Source organism: Crinia signifera, chromosome 2 (assembly GCF_055691185.1).
Source record: "Crinia signifera chromosome 2, ASM5569118v1, whole genome shotgun sequence".
NCBI lineage: Eukaryota > Metazoa > Chordata > Amphibia > Anura > Myobatrachidae > Crinia > Crinia signifera.
Window position 1 is genome coordinate 21,893,619 of NC_139218.1, and position 17,837 is coordinate 21,911,455.

Genomic DNA, 17,837 nt, shown 5'->3' on the forward strand with positions numbered 1-17,837 from the left:
CCTCCAATGCTAACAACTACACACACCCATGCATGCCTCCTATACTCACAACTACACACACACCCATCCATGCCTCCAATACTCACAACCACACACACATCCTTGACTCCCATACTCACAACTACACACACACCTCCTTACCTGCAATACTCACAACTACACAAATAACATCCATGCCTCAAATACTCACAACTACACACACACACACATGCCTCTAATACTCACAAGTACACACAAACAATGCCTGTAATACACACACCCAGCCATACCACACACACACACACACACACACACACACACATCTATGCCTCCAATACCCACAAGTACACACTCACATCCATGCTTTCAATACTCACAACTACACACACACATCCATGCCTACAATACTCACAACTACACACACACACATCCATCCATGCCTCCAATGCTCTCAACTACACACACACCCATCCATGCTTCCCATAATCACAACAAAACACACACACACACACACAGCCATGGCTACAATAATAATACACACACACAGACACACACACACACACCTATCCATGACTCCAATACTCACAACGACCCCATACCACGACACTACCAACACCTTTTCTAACACACTATTTTGTGTACCTTCCCATCTCAGCTCGGTACATGCTACATTTTGGACTTCAGCACACCTCATTCAACTTTACCACACCTCATTATGGGGGAAAATTACTAAAGGAAATTTGTAAAAAAAAGGTGTATTTGAATCCAAAAATACACTCATTTTTGACATTTACTATCCCGAAAATACGCCAATACGTATTTGTATGGATAGCACATCAATATGAATACGAATTGCCGTATTTTCGGGATAGTAAATGTCAAAAATGAGTGTATTTCTGGATACAAATACACCTATTTTTTTACAAATTTCCTTTAGTAAATCTCACCCTCTATGTCTTATGACACACAACAGCCCATACCACAAAACCACCAACGCCTCTCCTCCCTTCAACATTTAGTCTCACAATATATTGTGTGCCTTTCCATCTCAAATCACAAGCTAACGCCTTTACAACTTTAACACACTACATTTTAGGTTTTATTACACACAACACACACACATCCATACCTCCAACAACTACACACACCCATCCATGCCTCCTATACTCACAACTACACACACACATCCTTGCCTTCCATACTCACAACCACACACACACACCTCCTTACCTGCAATACTCACAACTACACAAACACCATCCATGCCTCCAATACGCACAAATACACACACACACACACACACACATATCCATGACTCCAATACTCACAACTACACACACGCACACACACATATCCATACCGACAATACTCACAACACACGCACACATACATGCCTGTAATACACACACAACCACCCATTGCACACACACACACACACACACACACACATCTATGCCTCCAATACTTACAAGTACACACATCCATGCTTTCAATACTCACAACTACACAAACACACACACCCATCCATCCATGCCTCCAATACTCACAAGTACACACACACATCCATTCCTCCAATGCTAACAACTACACACACCCATGCATGCCTCCTATACTCACAACTACACACACACCCATCCATGCCTCCAATACTCACAACCACACACACATCCTTGCCTCCCATACTCACAACTACACACACACCTCCTTACCTGCAATACTCACAACTACACAAATACCATCCATGCCTCAAATACTCACAACTACACACACACACACATGCCACTAATACTCACAACTACAGATGTGCGCGCACATACACAAACACATCCATCCCTAAAATACTCACAAGTACACACACACAAACAATGCCTGTAATACACACACCCAGCCATACCACACACACACACACACACACACACACACACACACACATCTATGCCTCCAATACCCACAAGTACACACTCACATCCATGCTTTCAATACTCACAACTACACACACACACACATCCATGCCTACAATACTCACAACTACACACACCCATCTATGCCTCCTATACTCACAACTACACACACACCCATCCATGCCTCCTATACTCACAACGACACATACACACACACCCATCCATGCTTCTCACGGCCCTAGCTGCAGGGTTTAGGACTTAAGCACACTTAATTTTATCTATTATAATTTTTGCTTTCACTTTAAGGTACCTTCAAACATCACGGTGTGCCACTGTACACTTTACTATGTTTGCCCACTAACACACCAACGTCATTTTCAAACACACACACACACACATCCATACTTCCAATACTCACACTAAACAAACACACCACTCCATTCCAATCATGACAACTACACACACACACACATCCATGCCTCCAATACTTACAACTACACACACACAACCATCCATCCCTCCAATACTCACAACTAAACACACCCACACAAACACACACACATCCATAGCTCTAATACTCACAACCACACACAAACATCCAAGTACACACACCCAGCCAACCATCCCAGCATCACAACTACACACACACACATCCTTGCCAACCATACTCACAACCACACACACACCTCCTTACCTGCAATACTCACAACTACACAAACACCATCCATGCCTCCAATACACACACACACACATATCCATGACTCCAATACTCACAACTACACACACGCACACACACACATATCCATGCTGACAATCAGTGGCGGATTGGGGACTAAAAGTGGCCCTGGAAAATTTCTGGAAGTGGCCTCATGTGGGCTGTACCAAATAAAAAAATAGGCGGAGCACAGTAGAGAAACAGACGGACCCTCATAGTAGAGAAACTTACACACATTACATCACACAGGAGAGCTGTTAATACATGTTACACTACACAGTAGAGCCCCATATACATGTTATGCTACAGTAGAGCTGCTTTTACAGACAACACAATGGTAGATCCCCGTATACAGTAGAGTCGCTATTACCCATTTCACCACAGTACAGTACCGGTGCAAAAAAAATTATATTTGTGTGTCACACATATATGGAATATGTGACACACAAATATACCTTTTTTTGCACTAGTTCCCAAGTGCCACTGCTTTGGCCAGGGTCTGGTATATACCTAAAAACACAGAAACATTTAAGGATTTCCTAACATAAAATCAGTTTCAGATTCTTTTTATACATAGTATAAAGAAACCATATTATATGTTACCCAACATGTGTTCCCTACCTCTCATGTCCATCATCCTCTTCCCCATACATTATCTGTTTTATTCCGCTTTTCTTAATGTCTCATATTACCCCTGATTCTCTCATTTGCTCCCCCTCTGTCCTTCTATGGCCCTTCACTTTTCAATCCCTTCCATCTATTACCCCAGCACCTCACTCCCACCTTCCATATTTGCACCTCACTCCTTCCATCTCTCACCCTTGCACACCACTCCCTCCTTCTAATTCTCTCACCCTCCTTCTAATTCTCTCACCTTCCTTCCATCTCTCACCCTTGTATGCCACTCCCTCCTTCTATTTCTCTCTCTTACCCCTGCACCATACACCTTCCTTCTCTCACCCCCACTCCATCCTTCTATCTCTTTCTTACCGCTGCTCCTTATGCCGTCCTTCTGTCTCTTAACCCCACACCCAGGGGCATCAGAACATTTTTAGGTTGGGGGGGAGGTATAATCTCAGTCTGGTGCCCCTAAACCTGCCCTGTGCAAGTCTGCGGGTGAATTGCAAAAAAGTTGCTATCCGCAGGCACATCCATACGCAATTCACGAACCATTTAATGATTTTCTGTGCAAACGTGAGTCTGATGGTGTGTACAGACTGAGATTACATCTTCAATTTTGACTACTGTACATATTCATAATCAAATCGGTATTCCATAGACATCGAATGGAGATCGAACATGTTTTCAAGATTTCCATCCCGATTTGATGCCGATGCGTTCAGTTTAGCCGAACTCAAATACCCTGTGCAGTCAAGACTTGACCCTTCCACAACTGTGGAACCGATACCGGCTGATCGAGGCCGGCACTGACGTAACACATCCTCCCTTAAAACACCTGAGCAAGCCTATATTTTTTCTGCCACTCCCAGAAAATGACTGGTTACCACCCACAAATACTGGTTTCCTGCCAGTCAAACTGAGAGGATTGCGATTAGATCCTTTTGCTATATGTCACTATTTTGGCTCGTGCATGTGTACTATGATCTGTCATTACATATTAGAACAGATTGACAATTTGCACAAGATCGATCAACTCTGAATCAGGCCCTTAGTCCGTAACTCCCAAACTGGGTGCCTAGGCACACTGGGGGCTGCGAGACACTTGGAAAGGGGGCCTGAGTTGGTGGGTCAGGACCAATTCAAATTATTTATGGTCAATGTGATAGAAAAAAAAACAGTGCTTGTGGGTTCCAACAATAAAATATATGGGCACACATAGAACGGGTGCCGGACAGGGTCCTGACAGTCAGGATCCCGACAGTCATTAACCCGACGTCGGGTTTCCGATGACCGTCGGCTATTCTCCCTATTGGGGGTCCACGACCCCCATAGAGGGAGAATAGAATAGGTTGCGAGTGTAGCGAGCCACCGTGCCCGCAGCGTGGCGAGCACAGCGTGGCGATCACAGCGAACCCGCAAGGGGCTTTGTTGCGCTGGCCACGCTGTCTGAGTCCGGCCAGTCGGGATCCGACGTCAGGCTAATGACTGTCGGATCCCGACTGTCGGAACAGCATACCACACCCCATAGAAGCACAACCCTGTCCACTACCACATAACTGAACCTAATGATGACATAAACACAATTTATTTAATTCATAATTTTTAAGGTTGCCGTGAAGAGGTAAAGCAACAGATAGGACAAACATTAATCCAATCGCATGCAAAGGGTGCGTGCCACTGCTGCGGGGTTTCAAGCCTGGCATCGGCACCTGATCTCATAAACTTTGCAGGCTGGTTTCAGCCCAAAATTACACAAAGATACTCGGAGACCTATGTGGCAGCAAGTACTTTCATGTGAGGTCCGGCCGCCAAAAAGTGCTGCCGCAATATATCACACCCGCTAACTGTATTCAGCCCATAGATAAATACATGTATTTACATATATATATATATATACTGTATATATATATTCAGAGAACGAAGCGGAACTCATAAGGCTTTGCAAAGAAGTTCAACATTTATTTTCCGCTTCATCCTCTGAATCTGTGGATTCTAAGAGGGCACATCTTAAAGCTGTGGATTATATATTGGTGCCCTCCGTGGGATGGAGGTGTAGCAGGGAATAAACAGGCGGCACTCCAAGGATTTTTTAAAGAATATATTGAAGATGATAAGACACCAACGTTTCGGGGTCCAAACGCCCCTTTGTCAAGGTGATAAAGTAATAAAGTAAAACAGTGAAATTTCACTGTTTTACTTTATCACCTTGACAAAGGGGCGTTTGGACCCCGAAACGTTGGTGTCTTATCATCTTCAATATATTCTTTAAAAAATCCTTGGAGTGCCGCCTGTTTATTCCCTGATATATATATATATATATATATATATATATATATATATATATATATATATATATATATATATATATATATATATATATGTATGTATAGTGAGTCCAAGAGATCACCCTGATGAAAAATGTTGGAATAACATTTGAAATGTTGGATCACCACCTTTGACTGCTGTATTTATTTCTGGAGTGCCACCTGTTCTGTACCTGTACATATATATATATATATATAGACTGTTTGGTGCCGGGCACACCACCAAATGGAGTTGCTTGTCGGGTGCCTTCGTCAGGGTAATGTATAGACGGGAGAAGGACGCAGCACTCCAGACGAAATCTTCAAACAGCAAATAACTTTATTGTGCTCAGCAACGTTTCAATACAAGTGTGTATTATCTTCAGGCTCAATACAACAGTGAACAGTAACATCTATATATATCAAACCAAAGTGACGTTTTGCGTAGGAGGCGGTATTCGCATCCCGCCCCCCCTCGCATCAGTGTGCAGGCTCGGTACATCACACAGCTGAATCCACTGATTAGGATCAGCTGATGACTTCCCTGCCATATCACTGTCTCCAACACATAACAAATACATAATAAAAAATCACAACAAGTGACAAATCAATAAGGTAATAAGAATGTATCACAATACATATATCAAAAATAGTGGGCAATATAGAAAGATATGATGCACCATAAATGGATTGCGCCATAATAAATAAGTGAAATCAATACATAATATATAAAACATATAAAACACTCAAAGCAGCATGGATAGACGGGAAGCCCATAAACTAACAAAGATATATCGAGAAAATTGGAACGATATTTAAAGTATGCCTCAACTGTAACAAGCTAGACTTAATACAGTATCTCCTGCGGGCCTTAATGAATACTCGGGTTCTAATATATTGTTATAAGCTTGTTACAGTTGAGGCATACTTTAAATATCGTTCCAATTTTCTCGATATATCTTTGTTAGTTTATGGGCTTCCCGTCTATCCATGCTGCTTTGAGTGTTTTATATGTTTTATATATTATGTATTGATTTCACTTATTTATTATGGCGCAATCATATCTTTCTATATTGCCCACTATTTTTGATATATGTATTGTGATACATTCTTATTACCTTATTGATTTGTCACTTGTTGTGATTTTTTATTATGTATTTGTTATGTGTTGGAGACAGTGATATGGCAGGGAAGTCATCAGCTGATCCTAATCAGTGGATTCAGCTGTGTGATGTACCGAGCCTGCACACTGATGCGAGGGGGGGCGGGATGCGAATACCGCCTCCTACGCAAAACGTCACTTTGGTTTGATATATATAGATGTTACTGTTCACTGTTGTATTGAGCCTGAAGATAATACACACTTGTATTGAAACGTTGCTGAGCACAATAAAGTTATTTGCTGTTTGAAGATTTCGTCTGGAGTGCTGCGTCCTTCTCCCGTCTATATATATATATATATATATATATATATTATATAGATCCAGAAGGACCGGCACTCTCCACGAATATCTACACAAGTGCTGCATGCCTTTGCCAAAATATATACACCACAACGTTCCTGTTTTCCAAGGGCATGCACGTCACTGCAGCTTGTCACCAAAAATCATGTAGTTTATTTAGCCTCAACAGGGCCATTTTGGGGGACAACCCCTTTATCAAGAGACTTCCAAACATATTCATACAAGGTGTCACACTCACCATTTATGAAGTACAACGCTTGCTGCTATTCCGCACCCTCACAGCCGCCCCATGCCTTGGTGCTGCCCGCCTCCCGGACCTAGCGCATAGATCTGACGTCAGCGGCTCACACCCGCCGACGCCATCACCATAACAACCAAGCCCGGCCAGCGACCATAGTGTCGGTGCATAGGGAGAACACCTGCGGCTTTTACCGCGCAGGTGTCGTTCCCCTAGCAACCCGGCACAGGCTGCAGCCCTACTGGCGTGAGGACAGTTGGAGAGAATGACATTTACATATTACAAAAAGGCATATTAAAAATCACATTAACATGTAATAAAACAGAGTGTATATTTGTAATCCCGAATCAACATCAGCAGCCCTCACCCGTCGATGTAGACCAGCAGTTTTCAAACTGTGGGTCCTTACCCCCAAAGTGGGTCCTGACCTTCTCAGCATGGGGTCGCGACTCTATGTTGCTGACCATCAGGCTGGTGATTTTTCTAATCTCAATCAGTGATTGAAGGAATCTGAAAAATCTGTTGAATTGTCCGTTATTTTAGACTCACATTATTTTGTGCCTCCACAATGCTGCCAGCTGTCTGCTGACCACACAGGTGATTGGATGACCTTCTGCAGTAACTTGTTGGGGTCCCGTAATCTATTTTATTGTCTGATGGGGTCCTGTAATCAATTTTATTGTCTGATGGGGTCCCAGAACAAAATAGTTTGAGGACCTCTGCAACATCGGACACAATCACACTGAAGTGTAGCTCATGTGTGAGGTACCCAGAGCTCTCCCCATCCAGGACCACCACAGACGGCCACACTCACCACGGACATTACCATAGTGATATGCACAGAAAATACGGTACTTATGTAGTAGCCGGGCGCCCACTAAGCAATTTGCTTAGTGGGCTATTCAGTGTACTAAAATAACATCGCATTGCATGGGCCTTTTTATGGGCCGTGCGATGCGATTTTCCTAAGACATTTATTCACTGCTCTCTTGGCCCCAGGGATCGCATCGCACGTCCCGCAAAATCGCATGTGATTTTATAGGGTGCGATGCCATTACATTACATATACACTTGTATGACATACAATGAGGTTTGACACCCCCCCCCCCCACACACTATCCACGCCACCCTTTTTATACCCCCACTATCCACAATGGCATAGAGTTGATTGTATATAGTGTGGCGAGCGCAGCGAGCCACTGAGCCCGAAGCGTGTCAAGGGGACGCGGAATACATGTAAAGTAATCCGCTGCACTCGACACACTTCGGGATCGGTGGGTCGCCACACTATATAAAATCAACTCTACGCCTTCGTGGATAGTTGGGGTATAAAAAAGGTCGGGAGGACGCGTTTCCGCCCGTGCTCGCCACGCTTCGGGGTGGCTTGGAAAGTGAGGGGGTGCCTCAAACCTCATTGTATGTCATACAAGTGTATATGTAATGTAATGGCATCGCACCCTATAAAATCGCATGCGATCGCATGCGATTTTGCAGGAGGTGCGATGCGATCCCCCGGGGCCAAGAAAGCAGTGAATAAATTACATAGGAAAATCGCATCGCATGGCCCATAAAAAGGCACATGCGATGCGATTTCCCTAAGTAAGCGTACGTATGCAAATTGGGCGCCTGGCTACTACATAAGTGCCGAAAATACACATACACATATATATATGCTAAACACATATTATACAATATCTACAAACATGGACTAATTTAACCCTAGTATTTCTGTACCATTCAGAATCAATTAACACCCACCTAAAAAAATCATGAAAAGAACAACCAACAAATTAAATTACTGTGACTCTTTCCCCACTCCCCCCAAACATTAATATGCCCCCCAACCCCCCAAACCTTAATGTGACACTCTCCCCCTCCCACCCAAACCTTAGTGTGACACTCTCCTCCCCCCTCCCCTCCCCCCAAGCTTAATTTGACACTCTCCCCGCTCCCTCCCCAAAGCTTAATGTGACACTCTCCCTCTTTAGCAGAACTTGCCTGGCCTCTGCTTCTGTGGATGGCTGTGCTGTGGCTGCTGCTGCTCTTCTCCTTACTGGTGCTGGGCTGAGGCTGAGCAGGGCTCCTCCAGTGCACACCGTGTGCACCATGTGACTTCCTGGTTGGACCAGGAAGCCAGGGAGGGACAAACTGAGGTGACGCTGCCTGACTGTTATCTGACAGGGGCAGCGCAGAGGAGAGGGAAGGAGCAGGTAGGGGGGATTCTGCTGCTGGCGCAGGCTAAGTCAGCCAGCAGCACAGTGAGCACACAGCATCATTAACACAGCGCACCTGTCCTTTCAGACGCCTCTCTCATATTTTGGGAGGGGGGGGGCGCGATCTGACCCCCCCTCTCCCTCTATTCCGACACCCCTGCCCACACCCCAGTCCCTCTTTCTATCACTCTCACCCCTGCACCTTAGCTGCCTGTCAGTACCTGGCTGCTAGGGATGGGTAATCATATGATGTTTCATCGGTAACATCGGATTTATGGTTCCAATGTTCGATGTTTAACCCTGCAATGTTGAAGATCCAATGTTTCATCAACATCGCTAGATTTCTCTCCCGATGTTTTTCTCAATCTTCCAATGTTTTTTCTTTTGTGTGTCAATGTGTGCTGCTTTCAATGCTTTGCAGCCAGCTCACTCTCTCCTTGATTTATATTCATTAAAAACTTAAGAGACTGATAAAAAAACATTAACAAACATGACAGTATCACTGCTGGCTGGGCTTTCATATGTGTGTGTGTGGCTGTGTGCTGCTGCTGTGGGTGGTAGCTGACAGTGAAAGACAGTCTGGCCAGCCATTCAGCAGCAGCACACAGGACAGCCCCACCCCTGCCTCACTGCAACTGAGGCAGGTTAGTGAGTCACTGTCGCTGTCTGCTGTGGTGTTTCTAGCACAGGTCTGGTTTGCATATCAGTGCTGATATACAGAACACACTGTGCTAGAAGCACTACAGCAGACAGCGACACTCCAGGCAGGGAAGAGGAACTGCATGGATTTTCAAAGATAGTGGGTGCTAGAATGAACAGTATAGTACGATAGTCACTAGTAGTGACATTGTGGTGAACTCCCTTCATATTTATTTATTTATTAATAGTTTCTTATATAGCGCAGCATATTCACTTGCGCTTTACAATAGGAGACAGTGATACAACAAACTGGGTATTTACAGTCAGACAAAGGTATGAGGGCCCTGCTCGCAAGCTTACAATCTATCAATTGATGTATTATTATGCAGCAAGCATATCACAGCACCTTACAAAGGGCCTGATTCAGTTGTGGATGCAGACATTTGCAGTTTATTTCTGTGCAGTGATTTATTAGTAACAGCGGACGCAGATACTGAGTGACAGGTACAGTAGTTTCTATTTGAGGGAGGGGATGGGGGCTGGTTTGTCAAACGCAGATGTGTTTCAAACATTAATTTGCAGTTGCACTGGCTCCAGCATCTTTGTTCTGATGGTTATTCTAAGCAACAATAGGGTTGCTCATATGTTTGATGTTGGCAATGTTGCATCTTTTATACTAAGTGGTGGATTTGAGAGTGTAACTGCACCCAGCCCAACAAGATAAACTTAATAGAGGGATTATTTATCATTTCAGAAGCTTATTAGTGTATTCTATGCTTTGGTAACCAGTTTATTTTAAAAAATATCGAAACATCGGTTGACATCGGTTAACATCGGGTTCACAGTACCAATGTTTAGGTCTAAATGATGTTTTGCAACCAATGTTGAAAAACATCATTTGACCGATGGTTTCTTTCGATGTCCCATCCCTACTGGCTGCTGCTCTCAGAGGCTGGATGACCCCCATGCAGGTCCCGGCGACGGGGTGGTGCCTACAAGTTCCTCGAGCCTTCTCCTGCAAGTTCAGCAGTGGGAGGAGGCGGGGTTACATGGGCTGAGCGGCTGATAGGAGGCCAACGTTTCCCAGTAGAGGGTGTAGCGCCGCCCACACAATTTGGCCGGGGACACTACAGGAGACAGGGCTGAATAAGTATTCATCGTCCCTACCTCCTGTGGTGTCCCCGGCCGAATTGTGTGGGCGGCGCAACACCCGTGAGTGAGTGAACCCATGTAAAGCTTTCGGCCTCACATGCGGCCGGCCTCCCGGGAAAGTTCCCGGTGATTTATATTGCCAATCCGCCCCTGCTGACAATACTCGCAACTACACACACACACACACACACACACACACACACATCCATACCTGTAATACACACACAACCACCCATTGCGCACACACACACATTTATGCCTCCAATACTTACAAGTACACACATCCATGCTTTCAATACTCACAACTACACACACACCCATGCCTCCAATACTCACAAGTACACACACACACACACACACACACACACACATCCATTCCTCCAATACTCACAACTACACACACCCATGCATGCCTCCAATACTCACTACCACACACACACACACACACACACACACATCCTTGCCTCCCATACTCACAACTACAAACACCCCTCCTTACCTGCAATACTCACAACTACACAAATACCATCCATGCCTCCAATACTCACAACTACACACACATGCCTCCAATACTCACAACTACAGATACGCGCGCACATACACACACACACACACATCCATCCCTAAAATACTCACAAGTACACACACACAAACAATGCCTGTAATACACACACCCAGCCATACCACACACACACACACACACACACACACACACACACACACACACACATCTATACAAACAATGCCTGTAATACACACACACACACACACACACACACACACACACATCTATGCCTCCAATACCCACAAGTACACACTCTCATCCATGCTTTCAATACTCACAACAACACACACACATCCATGCCTACAATGCCTACAATACTCACAACAACACACACACACACACACACACACACACACCATCCATCCATGCCTCCAATGCTCACAACTACACACACACCCATCCATGCCTCCAATACTCACAAACACACACACACACATCCTTGCCTCCAATACTCACAACCACACACACACACATCCTTGCCTCCAATATGTGACTTTAATAATCGTATGTATATCAAAGCACTTTCCTAACTTTTTACAATGTTTACAATAAAAGCATCACAATGTTAAACCTCTTTTCAAACTCTTATAAAATATTTCTATTCAAATACATATTTCCGACATCTAGATTAGGTAACATTTAAACAACAAAAAATTCATCATAACACTATCACACACTACACCCCCTTTGCAATTATATGCACTTTCTTTTGTAAACATTTATGCTCTCACTCAAATTAACTTTACCCACATTATTCACCATATTACACTACATCTCACACTCCCATATATTTCTACTTCTAATGGGGCGAAGCCCCTCACGACGGTGTGAAGAGCGCCCGGAGGGCGCGATGAATCACCTAGTATATATATATATGTGGTCAACATGCAGTAAGTCAACATGTTTAAAAGGCCAATAGACAAGGTGTTTAATTCAAAATTGTGTAGACCTTCTGACTCCGTCAACTTTTTGTACCTATCCACCCTTTCCACTGTCTACATTTTCCATGTCAACCTTTTGACAATGTCGGCCGAATGCATGTCCACCATATGTGGTCGACCTAATAATTGTCTATGTAATTGCTGTAGGTCTTCCATACCACACACGTTATAATGGAGGGGGGGGGGGGGGAGTTACTTGAGTAGTATCATGTAAATCCGGATCTATGGAATTTATTATTATAGTTGTAATACAGATCAAGTACATCAGTCAAGACATGCCTTACACTAGGTGGCCATACACTAGTCCGATGTGGCTGTTATTCGCAGATAAATTGGGTTGTGGCCAATCCGATGCACGTATCGGAGTCGGAGGTGGGACCCGCTGCACGGCCGGCCATACATTGCTGCGAGAAGTCGCAGTAGTGTATGGCCACCTTTAATTTAGCACAGGCATGGGTAACCTGTTGTGAAACTACAAGTCCCAACATGCCTTGCCACAGTTTTGCTATTAGGGAATACTAAAACTGTTGCAATGCATGCTGGGATTTGAAAGTTTCACAGCAGCTGGAGACAGGTTGCCTACGCCTGGTTTAGCAAGAGCAGATAATTCAGAAGAGTCAGATACCAGGCAGCCAGGCTTGGAGTGGTCTTGTCTCCTGATAATTTCCTTTTTTAACTTAATTTTTTATTATTATTATTATATATCTTTCACATACATACATATATACATGTAAACCTAAAAAGAGCATAAAAAAAGGAATTTACATAGTTGAGTTTTTACAAAGTGCTTCTTAGTGTTTTAGTTATCTACCAGTTTGTATATTTACCAGGTATTGTTTTAATTATCCGGTCCCCGGTGCCGCAGTAATGACTCCCGCTTTTTAAGTGCTCTGTGCCTAAAATTTAATTTTGTCTTTTCCAGAAAAAAAAAAGACTAGTGCTCTGTGAGATACTTAGCTTATCAGGGCATTGCCTTTGTTTCTTTATTTGTTTATTTAATTTGTCAATGTGGCTTTTTCTCTATTAACCCTCCGTGTGAGGGATTAGTTATTTTATCTCTGATTGGTGCCCGTTTTAGTTTTAGGTGTGTGTCTCCCCTTCCCTACTATTTCCCGGCGGGTGTCTTTATGCAGCACCGGATCTCGGTCACAATTATTCACCTTCAAATCCCGTGTTCCTTTCTACCTGTTACCCTTATTGTTTGTCCCGCGAATGCCAATATTGTCCCCCCCTGCCTATAAAGACATTTAACTTTTTACCTCATATACTCCCCCTTATTCCTTATAGAGTGGTACACAAATCAAAGAAGTAGGGTACTAGGAGGAGAAAGGAGGGGAGATGAGAGATGAGCCGTGACAGAGGACGCCCGTGTCCTATGTCCAGAGTGCCCCCTCCTCCCCGCCCCCCCTCCCCCCCCCCCCCCCTCAATCCCATCGTATGATTTTGTTCCCTATCTATCAAAAGGGATCTGAGCCAGTAGCCTCCCTTTCTATATTATACCAGGATGTTGTTATTATCGTTTTCCTTATTATTTCTTTAACAGGGGAGGAGAAGTTTTTAGCGTGAGGCAACCAGGTATCAAATAAAACCTTAACCCTTTTATCTTTGTCTAAAACCATCTCTATCCAGTCCATCTGGTATAAATACAGGATTCTGGGTTTTAATAGAGCAATTGAGAGTGTATTTGAGGCTGTCCATTGTGAGAGGATCGTCTTCCGTGTAGCCGCCGCTATTTTGGCTACAAGTTTCCGTTGTCCTTGCGACAGTCTATTCCGTTTATTGTCCGTCATTATGTCCCATATGGCCCATTCGGGAGTGAGTTCTATATCAATGCAATAGGTAGTTTGTATATATGCCACTACTGTCTTCCAATATCTTTGTACTTCTAGGCAACCATACATGCAATGATACAGATCTGCACCCGGTGTTATGCATTTAAAGCAATTTGTATCCGTAGATACTCCCATTTGAATTTTTTTTTGGGGTGTATAATATATATATTATCCTGATAATTTCCTATGTGTTTCCCAGGTACTGGGCTGTGGCCATCCCTGTATACCTTCTGGTAATGTTAGGCATTGCCTATATCTTCCTATTCGGTATAAACATGATGAGCACAGCGCCCCTGGATTCCATACACACGGTCACAGGTAATTTTACTCCTTACATAGTGTCACAAATAGCAACTTGTATATTGGCGCTAATTGAGTTTTGAACGCAGAAGTACGAATATCGCACATAGGCAATTTTCGCACTGCGCATGCTCAGCGTCCACCACAGTGTACGAGTGTCGAAGTGCGATCTCCACCCTAATGGATGCCATCGCAGTTTAAGTGACAGCGACAGGCGCGGCCAAGGCAACGCAGGCGTATCATAACCATTAACGGGACAGCTGAGTGACGCGACACTCAGACACTGTGACCCGGAGCAGCGCGTCTGCCTTCTGCAATGAGATCACAGTTAGATTGCAATAGCGGTGCAAGGTTTCATACTGGTGCAAAGTAAAAGGTGCTGTAATGAATTCACGCCAACAAGTGTGTTCCCATAAATGTTCCTGTCTTTCCATGGAGGGTTTGACACTTTATTAAATGTTCCTCATAATGACGAAAATAAAATTTAGAAGTAGTATTTTTGTGTTATAAATAGTCTTAAGCCCCTTAAGATGCCCACACACTAGAACGATTTTTTGGCCCATTTCTGATAAATCGGCCGATATATCGTCCGATGTTTATCGAAAATCGGCCGATTTTGGTCCGATACACGCTCCCGTGGATCTTTTGCTAAATCTTCTGATCTTACGTGCTGCACAAAAGATCAGAAGATTTAGGGAAAGATCCATAGGAACGCACACGGGATCTTAAGAAAAATCTCTGGTAAAGATGTGCGCTTGCCTGAAATCTTTTGTCCAGGACGGGCAAAAGATTTTAAGGCTAATTTATGCGCACATCTTACGATCGCAGATCTTTCTAGTGTGTGGGCACCTTTTACACTAGTGCGATGTAGGCCCTACTCCAGTGATTTTCAACCTTTTTACCTTGCGGCACACTAAATAGGACTTTAAAATTGCCAAGGCACACCATGAGATCCCCACAGGGCAAAACACATTGGCCACCACAGGGAAAAAAAAAAACCTATTGGCCCCCACATTAAAAACAATCACACTGGTCCCCACAGGTAACAAAAATAAAATACATTGGCCCTTTACATGAAAACAAGAGACCAGTAAATAACAGTTGAACTGGTGGTGGCTGTAAATGGGTTTGGGCATCTCTAGATCTGGGGGCACACTTGAGAACAGCTCAAGGCACACTAGTGTGCCATGGCACACTGGTTGAAAAACACTGCCCTACTCACATGATTTTAACGCATCGGATTGTATGTCTCTTAATTCCGATGTGGTGCTGTGCGCATCGGATCCGGAGATTGTCACAGCTGCCACAAGGATTTGTTGAATCCCATAATGATAAATGGGGATGGCGTGAGATAATTCATATGCAAAAGGAGCCCATACGATCGTGCCGCGGGGGAGTTACCGGATCATCGCATTAGTGTATGGGGGCCTTTAGGTGTGTGCCGGCCGAATGTAACTGTCAGACACGTGTACACATCGCATGAGACCATTTATCTTATCCACAATCTCCCCACAGACTCCTATGCGAAAAATCAGCAGCATAAAGATTCCGATGAGGATTCCGTCCCGGCCCTGCTGGACGTCCCGATCAGTGAGGTCAATCGGATGTTCTACCTTACCGACCAGGGCTTGAGGAACCAGTTCTCACAGGCCCAGTGATGCCCCATAATGTGTTATCATTTACTCTATCTAAGAGTATTTATGGAACTTTTCTAGTTTTGACTTTTTTATATTATGAGGATGTGAAACCGGCAACTATTGGGAAATAAATCATTCATAAGGGTGTGAGTATTTACCTGTGTTATGTATTGAGCGATCTTAGGAGTATGGCATTACAGTGTATGAATCTAGACTATGCAATGGTCACCTTGGCACGTCTGCTCATCCGGGGGTGTAGTCCTCTCTCCCACCGACACGTGAGAGAGGTCATTTTGGGGTAAATCATGGCAATAACCACTGGCACCGCACCAAATGTCCATTGCTAGCATGCACTGCGACATTTGTATGTTGTGTGCAGCCAGAGGTGTATTAGTGCCTGTGGGACCCATGTACAATGGAGCCTCCCACCCTATACTGTCTGTCAGCAGCCATCTTTCTTGTGATATTTTCATATTATGGTGCGGGATGGGGTCAGCATCCTGGCGGTGAAGACGATACCGGTCAGTATCCCGGCAGCAGTAGATCGGTGCCGGAACATTGAAAACAGGGTGCCTGCTGGAATCTCTGCAGCCAGACTCCCAATCGGTGAGAGAGTATTAGACCTGGAACTCCCAGATCCGTGCTCAGAAGTCTGCAAACAAGGAAACTGTTTACATGGGAATTGGTTCTTTCCATTATGAAGTTTGTGCTTTTCCCCTTGTAACTTGCTCCTAATAATCACTCTCGGGTAGGTGACACTTATTCTTGCAGTGTGATACAAGAAACTGCTGGGAAAAAGGTGCTCCGGCTTCTGATCACAGAGATGAAAGGTCCGGCAGTCACCATTAGATGCTATCAGTGACGTATCAGCCTCCCGTATCACCAGTGACAGATCACGGGCAACGCACGGAGCTGGGAAAGTTCTCTACCCCCAGCACTATCTGTGTATTTATTCCTGCTGGGTTCTAGTTACATAGAAACAGTTTTACTCCTTCACTCAGCAAAGTCACAGAGGATGCTAAGAAAAATTGTGCAAAAGAGAATATTCTGGATATAGGCCCTTATTCTGATCTGATTGCAGTACAAATTTGTTTGGAAAAAGAGCAAAACCGTGTGCACTGCAGGGGGGGGGCAGATGTAACATGTGCAGAACGAGAGTTAAATTTGGGTGGGGTGTGTTGAAACTGAAATCTAAATTGCAGTGTAAAAATAATGCAGCCAGTATTTACCCTGCACAGAAACAAAATAACTCGCACAAATCTAACTCTCTCTGCACATGTTACATCTGCCCCACCTGCAGTGCAGCATGTTTTTGCCCATTTTTCCAAACAAATTTGT

General features: G+C 44.1%; 2 long non-coding RNA genes across 3 annotated transcripts in view; one reads left to right on the forward strand and one right to left on the reverse strand.

Annotated features, from left to right (window-relative positions):
- LOC146059476 (uncharacterized) overlaps positions 1–9,509 on the reverse strand; it is a 32,587-nt gene extending 23,078 nt beyond the window's left edge. Inside the window, exon 1 of one of the 2 annotated variants that reach the window (XR_014470251.1) lies at positions 9,219–9,509. This is a non-coding gene — a long non-coding RNA (uncharacterized LOC146059476). The remainder of the gene's footprint in view (positions 1–9,218) is intronic. The other variant, XR_014470252.1, reaches the window with a different exon arrangement.
- LOC146059474 (uncharacterized) lies at positions 9,347–16,645 on the forward strand. Its single transcript, XR_014470250.1, has 3 exons — positions 9,347–9,430; positions 14,762–14,880; positions 16,378–16,645. It is a non-coding gene; the product is annotated as an uncharacterized LOC146059474 (long non-coding RNA).
- The last annotated feature ends 1,192 nt before the right edge of the window (positions 16,646–17,837 follow it).